The sequence below is a fragment of the Ipomoea nil genome, unplaced genomic scaffold (genome assembly GCF_001879475.1).
Source record: "Ipomoea nil cultivar Tokyo-kokei standard unplaced genomic scaffold, Asagao_1.1 scaffold1421, whole genome shotgun sequence".
Taxonomy (NCBI): domain Eukaryota; kingdom Viridiplantae; phylum Streptophyta; class Magnoliopsida; order Solanales; family Convolvulaceae; genus Ipomoea; species Ipomoea nil.
In genome coordinates this window covers 2,534,020-2,545,294 of record NW_017617849.1, presented here as the reverse complement: position 1 = coordinate 2,545,294, position 11,275 = coordinate 2,534,020, and the positions used below count along the sequence as shown (strand labels likewise).

At 34.9% G+C, this 11,275-nt stretch overlaps 1 long non-coding RNA gene across 9 annotated transcripts; it reads right to left on the bottom strand.

Moving 5' to 3' along the window:
* Window positions 1–331: 331 nt before the first annotated feature.
* Window positions 332–7,362, bottom strand: LOC109187915. 9 transcript variants are annotated; one of them, XR_002055326.1, is made up of 7 exons: window positions 7,270–7,362; window positions 6,820–6,947; window positions 5,855–5,980; window positions 5,581–5,671; window positions 3,166–3,390; window positions 2,975–3,013; window positions 332–2,803 (listed from the first exon to the last, which is right to left on the bottom strand). It is a non-coding gene; the product is annotated as an uncharacterized LOC109187915 (long non-coding RNA). The 9 variants fall into 9 exon arrangements; XR_002055327.1 differs by lacking the exon at window positions 6,820–6,947 and having other exon boundaries at window positions 7,270–7,352; XR_002055325.1 differs by lacking the exons at window positions 5,581–5,671; window positions 5,855–5,980; window positions 6,820–6,947; window positions 7,270–7,362 and adding exons at window positions 3,586–3,759; window positions 3,943–4,219.
* Window positions 7,363–11,275: the final 3,913 nt, after the last annotated feature.

The following is an 11,275-nucleotide window of genomic DNA, read 5'->3' as shown; positions in this document are numbered from 1 at the left end:
TTGTTCTTTTTTACATAATCAATGATAATTTAGTTATGCACTAGATAAATAGACATTTATTTTATTTACAAGAAAATCAATCGTTGTTACCTATAAACTTTGGATGAAGTATATCTTATGACTCTAACGGGTAAATAACACAAATTCCAAATCTCCTAGGACATTTTGGTGAACCTCATCCTTCTTCATCTTCAACCCAATGACCCATTGCCTTCTGTACTAAACCTTCATTAATGTCTCATCAATGGAGTGAAGTCAAAAGAGTTGTATTACATTGACATGCTAATTAAACAAACTATGAAATGTGAAGTAACTCACAAAGTCAAGCTAATTGGCTAAATAATTAATTACTCTCATAAATTGAATTTATCAATAGCATGGTAGAACAGATGCTTAATAACAGATAAGAGTTTCTTGTAATTATTTTGAGAGTTAATAAACGTACTCAAAAAAGAGGTTGAACACAAGGGTTGCAGTGAGTTGCACCTCAAAAGTGTCCAGGAGAAACCATCAGGAAGCAGATTCAGTTGTAATGAAGACCCGAGTAAACCCGCAAAATATTCTTTGCACAATAGTTGCACATGCTAGCTAACACGGCTGACTTAACAGATTCCAGGAAAAGATTCAAACAGGAATGGTTCAGCTTGAAACCAGCATGCCTCTTGAACTTGGAGATAGATAGCACTTCACGACAACAATTGCATAATATTCCATTCCTAGTAATTCCTAGTAATCATGCCTCTTTTAGATTCCGATACTGGATTGCTTCATAAATAGAAACAACCCCAGAATGAATTAACCATGACAAATTGACAATACATTTCTTAAAGCAAAAGAAGGCCACTCCCATTCTACAAAGTGCTTTCCACTCCTATTAAGGCTTCGTAGAAGTATCCTGCAACCACCTTTTTTGCTCTTCTGCTTTCTCAGAGGTTTGGATTTACCAAAGGGCCTGTTCTTTGCAGATTTGGATGTTTGGTTTTTTATGATAGCTGAAATCAAAAGATCATCATCCTCTAGACAGAACTTCTTAAATTTCTCTGACCCACTATTACCACATGGTCCCTTTCTATTTATTTCAGAGAATCTGGACTTGCAATCAGACGCTAATTTCTCATGTTGATCCAAATTTGTCAGTTTCATTTCAGAAAGCATTTGTGCTTTCTTCTGGGCCTTCCTTTTAAGTGATGTGCTTGAGTCAGAAGATACAACTTTGGACATTGTTTTCAGGGACTGATCCACCAGCACATCATCTGAACTGCTCGAATCAAAAGCAACAGGCCTCTGCAACATAGCCCTTTCCTGATTGGGAATTTTTACATTAAAACCCTTTGCTACTTCCTCAAGATACGCAGATGGATTTTTTTCACAGCTTAGCAAAGTTGTATTGCAATCTTGATTATTGAAGACTGCCTCAGATCTTCCCTTTAAGGTTGGAGTATTCCCTGAACTGACCGAAACTTCAAACCAACTATCTTTCTGCCCAGAGGTACCACCAGATCCACAAGCTGCCAAGGAACTTAGATCCAATATGTTTTTCGCATTCCTTTATTATTGCACAGTAGTTGCACATGCTAGCTAACAACACAACTGACTTACCAGATTCCAGGAAAAGATTCAAACAGGACTTGTTCAGCTTCAAACCAGCATGCCTCTTGAACTTAGAGAGAGATAATACTTCACCACAGCAATTGCATAGTATGCCATTCCTAGTGATTACGCCAGATTTCACAACAGAATCATCTTTTACATTCCGATACTGGATTACTTCACCAACAGAAACTACCCCAAAATGAATTAACCATGACAATACATTTCTTAAAGCAAAGGAAGGCCACGCCCCTTCTACAAAGTGCTTTCCACCCCTATTAAGGCTTCGTAGAAGTAACCTGCAACCACCATTTTTGCTCTTCTGCTTTCTCAGAGGTTTGGATTTACCAAAGGGCCTGTTGTTTGCAGATTTGGATGTTTGTTTTTTTATGATAGCTGAAATCAAATGATCATCACATCCTCTAGACAGAACTTAAATTTCTTTGACCCATTTTTACCACAGGGTCCCTTTCTATTTATTCCGGAGAATCTGGTCTTGCAATCAGACAGATAATTTCTCATGTTGAACCAAATTTGTCAGGTCCAAATTTGTCAGTTTCATTTCAGACAGCATTTGTGAATTCTTCTGGGCCTTTCCTTTAAATGATGTGTTTGAGTCGGAAGATACATCTTTGGACATTGTTTTCAGGGAGTGAATATCCACCAGCACATCGCCTGAACTGCTCGAATCAAAAGCAACAGACCTCTGCAACATAAGCCCTTTCCTGATTGGGAATTTTTACATCAAAACCCTTTGCTTCTTCCTCAAGATATACAGATGAATTTTTGTCATAGCTTAGCAAAGTTGTATTGCAATCTTAATTATTGAAGACTGCCTCAGATCTTCCCTTCAAGGTTGGAGTATTCGCTGAACTGACTGGAACTTCAAAGCAACTATCTTTCTGCCCAGTGGTACCACCAGATCCACAAGCTGCCAAGGAACTTAGATCCAGTATGTCTTTCTCATTCCCTGATACGGAGTACTTTCCTATATTTTGGAGCAGGTCCATTGAGGACTTTAACTGTTTCTCAGGATAATGAGACAGAACACCATAATCAAAGCAGTCTTTGTGTATATTTTGATCATCATCAGAAACACTATCTGCAACAAGAGAAGAGTTGCACCAATGACCATTCACATTTCTCTCACTAGGCTGGTCCCCTGCAGTCTATACATCCTTTGCAAAACTTCTGCTTGCTTTCACTGCCATTCCTGCTTTAAGAAATTGTAATGCCTTGTCACAATGAATACAACATTTGCAAAGGAATGAAGAAGACACCACAAATGGGCAAATGAAGTAGTTTCCAAGTTAACCAGGTAACAATTTCAGTAACCACACTAGAAAATCAGATTGAAACTGATTCATGTCAGTCCACATCTTACCATCATCTTCCACACTTGAAGGAGAAAGGGAATGATCATCTGTGCAGAGCAAAGTGCGGCAAAAATAGGATTATTTAGACAGGTATATGGATTATGGGTATTAGGAGTGGATTATTGTCGAGAATTAAGAGCGTATATGGAAAAAAATAAAAATAAAAAAATCCGATGTATTAAAGCCGTAAAGGGTCCACCTTTTTGTTTAATTCCATTTGAGAGTCAAAACAATTGCATAATACCCCATTCCTAGTAATTACGCCAGATAACTTGCACAGTAGTTGCACACACTAGCCAGATAACTTGCACAGTAGTTGCACAAACTAGCCAGATAACTTGCACAGTAGTTGCACACACTAGCCGCCAGGCACCAGTATGGTTCTTTTTGTTGGCAAGCATGTATCCAACATCAGAGTAGCAACCTTTAAGTATGAAATTTTCAACAAAATCAGGCACGAAAATTAATGTATTTAACATTCAGACTGCAACTCAGAAATTCAGCAAATGAAGCAGTTAAACAGTCACATTGGCAAGCATGTATGAAAAACAACCAAAATCAGTGATTTCAAGAGTACAAGTAAGAACTCTATTTACAGAAGCAGAGAACAGCAAGCTACCTTGTTGAAAACTCAGCTCTGGAGTTCACCACCTTCTCGAAAACTCGCCATGAAATTCAAAAGCTCAACAAAATCAGGCACGAAATTCATACATTCTCAAAAAATGAATCCAGAAATCATGATCAGAGTAGCAGCCTTGAAGTTGAATTGGAAAATTAAGAACCGCCCACTGATCTTTAATCCGAACTACAAATGCACTGAGAGAAGCTCGGTTTGTACTGATCGAGCAGAATGATTCTTTGAATGAAAGAGATTTCCTACTCAGAAAATATCATAAGATGTTTTTTTATCGTAATTTGGAAGAAGAAACTCCTCCTATTTTGCGATTCGACCCTTCTACTATTTTTGAATTCGAACTCACACACACTTGAAGGAGACGGGAATGCTCACCTTTGCAGAGCAATGTTCAGCAAAAATAGGGTAATTTAGACGGTATATGGATCATGTGTATGTAGGACTGGATTGTTGTCGAGAAATCAGAGAATATATGGAAAACAAATCCAATGTATTGAAGCCTTAATGGGTCAAAGCAATTTTGTTTAATTCCATTTGAGAGTCAAAGCAATTCACGAGTAAACGCAGGTTAGTGTTTGGATTTGGGTTAGGAGTGGATTACTTTCGAGAATTAAGAGAATATTTAGAAGAAAAAAAAATCCGATGTATTAAGGCCTTAAAGGGCCCACCTTTTTGTTTAATTCCATTTGAGAATCAAAACAATTGCATAATACGCCAGATAACTTGCACAGAAGTTGCACACGCTAGCTGCCAGTATGGTTCTTTTTGTTGGTTGGAGAGTTATTTCACCAATTTCATTAAAAGTTAGATGATCTTGGTTTTAAGATTTCACCAATTTCAAGTCCCCTACTCAGCTGACCATGCTTCTTCCGGGAAAGTACTTTCATCTCATGCTTTTTTTCTCCAGAGCTTTCCTCTACTTTGTAGTAAGAATCCTTGTGCACCATAAGTGCTGAATTCCCACTTTCTGTGAAGCATGATGCAGTGGTTTCTTTGCTGTAGTTATATTCAAAATTGATAAGTCGAGTCACACGACACTTCTTTTTTCTTTCACTATTTTCGAAGAACACCTTAGTAAAAATTTGATGCTCATTGAATGACCCCTCGAATCCATCATCACGCAAACTGTAAATTTCTTTAGGAAACATCTCCACTTGGTATTACTGTAATCCAAATTGCAGTGAGTCTAAGTGTCTACCCTTATAAAATAAAATTATAGTGGATCAGTCTGTCTCAAGCCAAACAATTTATTTTAAAATTTTGTCAAAAAAATTATTGAAGCTGGTCACATCAGTATACGACATGTGTCAGTCTTGAGCCAAACAAATATTTTTTTATTAAATACAATTTGAACTTGCGTTTGTGGTACAAACCAAGTCTGAATTGCATTTTAGGTATACCGTATATGTTTTCAAAAAATAAAATAAAATGGAAAAGTAGAAACTCATTTTGGACTTGAGTTTTTTATTTGGTCAACATAAAAAGCACAAGTCCCAATAGTTTTTTTCCTAGGGTTGTCCAAGATTTAAAGCATTCCTATTTTTGTCCACAACTGTCAAAAAATTCCCATTTCAGTCAAAAACCCCATTTAAAAAGGTATGCAGTAGCATTGATTTTTCTTATGTGACTAACTTTTTTACTTTAAGGATCAAAAGCTAAATGAAAATATCCCCATTAACGAGTCTTTTATAATTAAAATTTTCATCAATATTTAAAATTCCTTGATTACAGCATTTTTTTAACAAAAGCTGATAAATTAATCTTTGACTAATTTAATAGCATTTCTATCTTCTGAGGTTTTAGTTTATGTAATTGATCATATGTACTCAAGGAACAATTATAGAGCATTAGAGCCAAATATGCCACAAGAGGAAACATATCTCAACATTTATTGCATTCAAGACATACAGTAGCAAACTCCTTTCAATATTAACACCGCAAGATCAAAGAATACAGAAAACGTTATGTAATTAGGTTTACCTTCTCACACCATTCACCACATAACCAGATTTCAGAGGCAAGTAGGCAACTCCACGTTTGAATCCCTTCTGCTTCAATCATGCTTTGTGGTCTGTTCACAGTTATCAAGATATCCCAGGGATTCAACAAAAGATAAGAAAAACAACATAGACAATCTACTATAAAATGAAAATAGGAAAAGAATAAAGAAAACGATAAATAGAGAATAAGACTCATGAATAATGCAAGGCAGATCTGATACTGCAAGACATTCACAGGAACACCGAACACTTACACTGATGTTTGAGCACTGCATGCATTTTATTGCACTAAAGGATGAAGAGCTCTCATTGGCTTTAACTACATCCTTACAGATCTTGCACGCGTAACATGGACAATACCAACTCCCTTCTGGAAGTTCCTGAAGCCAAAAATGATAAATATGAATGTATCAGTGCATCATGTAATCTTCAAACAGAATATCCTCTAACTCCATTGAAGAGAAAGCTTAAAATGATAAACACATAATAATTATACAAAGAGTGAGTCTTTACACCAAAATTAATATTTCAAAGAGAGGGGACAAGAGAGAGAGAGAGAGAGAGAGAGAGAGAGAGGGAGGGAGAGAGACATAAAACTGTGAAGTAAAAGGAATTGTCCACAAAGCAAGCACAGGTGTGGGACCCAAGTATTAGGGTTACATCATAAATCTGTCAAAGGAACACAGAATTTATTTCGAGATCTCTAAATCATTAGACTGTTAAAAAATCTAAATGCATCACCATCAAAGATTGACCATAAATAAATGTCAATTTTTGGGTTGTCTAGGACAAGTTTTCAATGTAATCTTTCAAGTGTGGTTCAACTATGGGGTTAAAAAAAGCTGCCCACTTCATTAAATGCACCATCATCCAATATAGGTGCATATTTTCAAAATAAATCCAGCAAGGGTTAATATAGGTTAAGTAGCAAAGAGTTTAATGTGCATAATTGAGGCTTTGCAGTATTACTAAAAACTGACTAGGAAAAGGTGTTACTACATTACTATCGTACACGCACAAGCGCCTGCGATGAGTTTGTGTCTGATTACTAGGTTATCTACCTGAGGCTAGATGGAAGGCTAGTTTATATTAATATATTATTAAGGCAATAACAAATATGGATCATATTAAATAGCAACGAGAAGATTAGGGGAAAAACAACATGATAAGTTACCAATTTGTATTTATCAAAAAGTTATTTTCATCTATCCATTTCTACCTGTTACTGCCAATGTTGAATTAGTCAAACAAAAGCATTTCCATAGCAAGCTTTGCTCCTCTGATGCTTGTACTGAGTTTATCTCTAAAACAGTAGCCCAATTCAGCTAAGCTCCAAATTCACCAACACTATATTGGCCAAATGTAACTTCAGGAAAAACTCAAACTCACTGAATAATTTTTTATATATAATGAATCAAAATTCAATGAATAGCAACCAATTTTGATATTCAATTCTTCAAATAGCACATCCACTGCATCCAACATCGAATCTATTCTTTGCCACTTCAGTGCCAAATGGCGTTCTTTCGCATTATATTCTCCAAATTTTAAGAAAAATAAGCGAAAAAATTACATGAACATCAGCAGGCGGAGTAGAAGTATATGCAGAAATAATGCACACGCAGACACAAACAAAAACACAGTCGAATATACAGAGAGGAAAAAGTACTTCTGAAGCCCTTGGCGATGTGAGGGAAACCAAGTCTGCCGGAGCGACCGCCTCCGAGAAGACGATCCCAATCTAATTTGGATCCCGACAAAATCCATTGCTTTGTGTCTCTTCTGCTCTCCATCAACGCCATCCCCACTGTTCATCCTCGCGCTGCTTCTATCCCAGACAGCAGAGACTGGTCGGGGTTTTATGTACTCACATCTATACCCCAAACCCTGCTTCGAAATAGCAAATAAACCCGAAAACAAAACCGGCGAGGGTGATTATGAAAAACAGGATCAGGGCCGTCGTTCTGCGGGAAGAAGAGTAGGTAGGGGTGGAAATAGGCGGAGCTTTTAAAAAATTAGGCCTGGATTATGAAAATTTAAAGTCTAGGCTTGGGTCTGAGTCTGTATGTAGGTTTTTTGTTAGGCTTAAGCTTGAGTCTACAATTAGTAAAAGCCTGTTTCATATTTAGGCAATTAAAAAGGCATCAAAGTAAGTCCTACTTTGAGTCTATTTAAATCCTACATGTTAATTTTTTTAAAAAATTTTAATAAATATATCTAAATAATTTAAGAAATATACCTAATACAAAACTAATACATAATTACATAAGTATATTCACACAATGCAAATATATTAGCATTAAATATAAAATAAAATAAAATAAAACAAGTCACAGCTACAACATGCTCGTTAACATATTTAGAAATAAATTTAATTGTATTATTGTTTGTTATCCTATATGATCTTACAAATAATTAACAATCAACTCACATAATTAAGTTGCGATATTTTATGAAATATTGTGACAATAAGAACAGTTAATACAAAATTAAACAATAAAAGCACTTACATCATAATTAACAATAATATTTATAGTTGAATCATAATCTAGAATGAAATTTTGGAGGTGGATAGTTAGATTTTGGTAATTATATATATATATATATATATATATATATATATATATATATATATTATAGGCCTGAAGGCCGAGCCTGGTAAATACAGGCCTGGCCTGTTTAGTTTAATAGGCTTTCAAAATTGGCTCAAGCCTGACCTTTTTACTAAACGACCTAGGCCTAGATAGGCTTTAATTAGGCCTGGACGTAGGCCCCTACAAGGGGCCTGGCCTATTCTCACCCCTAAGAGTAGGATAAGTGCGGTGCGGATTGTAACGGATCCGTATTCTATCGTTAAAGGTGGATTAGAGCGGATACGGAACCCTCATTATATCAATCGTTATGCTGTGCAAACGTGTGCACCATGCAAAACGACGTCGCTTCATTTAAAAAAGAAAAAATTCTGTTCAGATCGGCGTTAACGGTGTTAGGCGGTTTCCTTTCGTATTCAAATAATATGATATATTCACAATTTCATAACTATATATACATAACTATATATCCAGAATTACATAACTATATATTCATAATTTGACAATAGTACATTCAGAAATAATAACTACACATTCATAATTTTATATCCATATATTCATAATTTCACAACTAGACATTCATAATTACATATCTCCATATTCAGAATTCTTAAAGTGCTTATTCACAGAGAACCATATCCATAATTGCATAACTACACATCTATAATTTCAAAAATATATATCCACAACTTCATAATTATATATCCATAACTTCATAACTATATATCAATAGTTACACGTCGATTTGAGTTTTTGTAAAAAAAAAAAAATAACAATAATAATTGGTAGAGTTAAACGGTGCCACTAATGGCACCGTTACTCCATCATAGTAAACGGTGTCGTTTTACCACCGTGTGCACCATGTTACACATCATAATTTGCGCTCATTCTATCGTAAAAAGATGAATTTGAAAAAATTATGAATGTGTAGCATAATTTGGGGTTCAGCCTTTTGGAATAATGAATTTAAAAAAATCTTATAGCATGAATGCATATCTAATCTAATACAATCCAATCCAATCCATTAATAGTGGATTGAAGAATTTGATGTGGATCGAATGATATACTCAAGTCTAACTTAAGCAATGTTTATTGACGCTGTGATTGTGACTGTCTTAAAAAATAATGAATCTTATCAAATAAGCCCAAGAATCAGTAAATACCCTTTTATTACAGGTCATTTCAATTCAGACATTATATTCAGCAAAAATTCCGATTGCTCTCTCCGGCATAAGGCGACCAACTTCTTTAGTAGATGGCAACTGACGCCGGTCGTCGGATATGATGCCTAAACTAAAATGACCTGTAATAACATGTCACTTACCGGTTCTTGGACTTGCTTTAATTTAACATGTTAAAAGTGTGTAATTCCAATTTTTAAAAGTTTAGAGACTTAATTAACTTTTCAAGTAAAGTTTATGGACTTATTTGATCCATTTTCTACGAGAAAATAATGCAAAAAGTCAAAATTTAAAAACCACAATTGAAAAAGAAATCTAACATATGACTTATATGATGGAGGATCTTAGTGCATTGATTAGCAAAAAAGTGCAAAGGAGAGGTATTCATGGCATTGTTACAACCAAGGTGCCTCATAGATCACTCACATTTTATTTGCATATGATTGCTTTTTGTTTTGTACATCAAACACCTTGGAGGGCAATATAATGAAAGAGATTTTCACAGAGTTCTCCTTGGCGTCTGGACAGTGCATTAATTTCAGCAAATCTTCTCTATTTTTTCAGCAAAAATATAGATGATGTCTCTGTTGAAGCAGTCAAGGATATTCTCTATATTAATGTTGGTTCAGTTAAGGGTAAGTATCTTGGGCTACCATCCTTGATAATGGGAGAAAGAATGAGATCTTGAGTTTTATCAAGGATAAGGTGCTGAGCGTGATCCATAGTTGGAACAACATGTTTCTCTCCAAGGCTGGTAGAGAAGTTCTTATTAAGAATGTTTTGCAGGCTATACTTTCTTATGGCATTAGTATTTTCCTTTTACCAAAATATATGTGTATGAAAATTGAGACAACTTTGAACACTTTCGATCTGGTGACAAGCTAAGGTAGTAAGACATACAACAAAATAATTAACTGGAGATGTTAGAAGGATTTGTGTAAGCCAACGAAGAAAGGAGGTATGGATTGCAGGAGCACAAGGGACTTTAATCTTGCACTTCTTGGGAAACAAGCTTGGAGATTTATTCACAACCCCAAACTCTTTGGTCTCCAAGGTCTTTGAGGCGACTGTAATGTGACAAAACAATCAAGCATTTCTAAAAACATGACGCTCAGAAAAGTTAGACAATTTTAGAAAAAAAGACATTTGGGACATGCGTTCGAGGTCAGAAAACGCATGTCCCAAATGCATTTGATTTTTTTTTTTTTCCTTCAAAATACTGACCACAAATGTAAATGAGAATTGCGTATCTCGAATGTAATCTCAGCCATTGATTCAGATAAGATCAACGTTCCATGTTTACATGCTTAGTGTAGTACATATTTATTAGTACGGTGTTCTATAATTTGGTGAAATATTGATTTCAATTTTCAATTAAGTTTCAAGATTAATTTTATAACAAATGAACAATGATTGTGTATATATTTAGTACTTCTATCAGTTCTATGTTATATTTTACATACTGTCAACAATTGTGCCTGATTTGCATTCCAATACTGTCAGCATCTTGATTCTTGAATAGGCAACTCCTCACTAAGATGTTTTCACGCTGACAAAACAAAAACATAGAGCATTAATAATTTTTTTTTTTTAATAAATGGATAATGTATGTTTTTTAAAAGTGTTTTTAAGTCAAAGGAATCTATATAAAAGAGTTCTAATATTTCAGCATGAGAATAGATAACGTTTCCCAGCCCAAATATATCTAAAATGCATACATTAATGCCACTTTGGTCTCCAATAATATGAAATAAAAAATTTTCCCCAAAATTTTGAAAAAAAAAACAAATCATATTTGGTGGATGTACTTTCAAAAAAAAAAAAAAAATTTGGTGGATGTAGAACTTATTCCAATAAAAAATGAATTTCTCAGAGAAAAAAAAAAAATTACTCCGTATTTTTT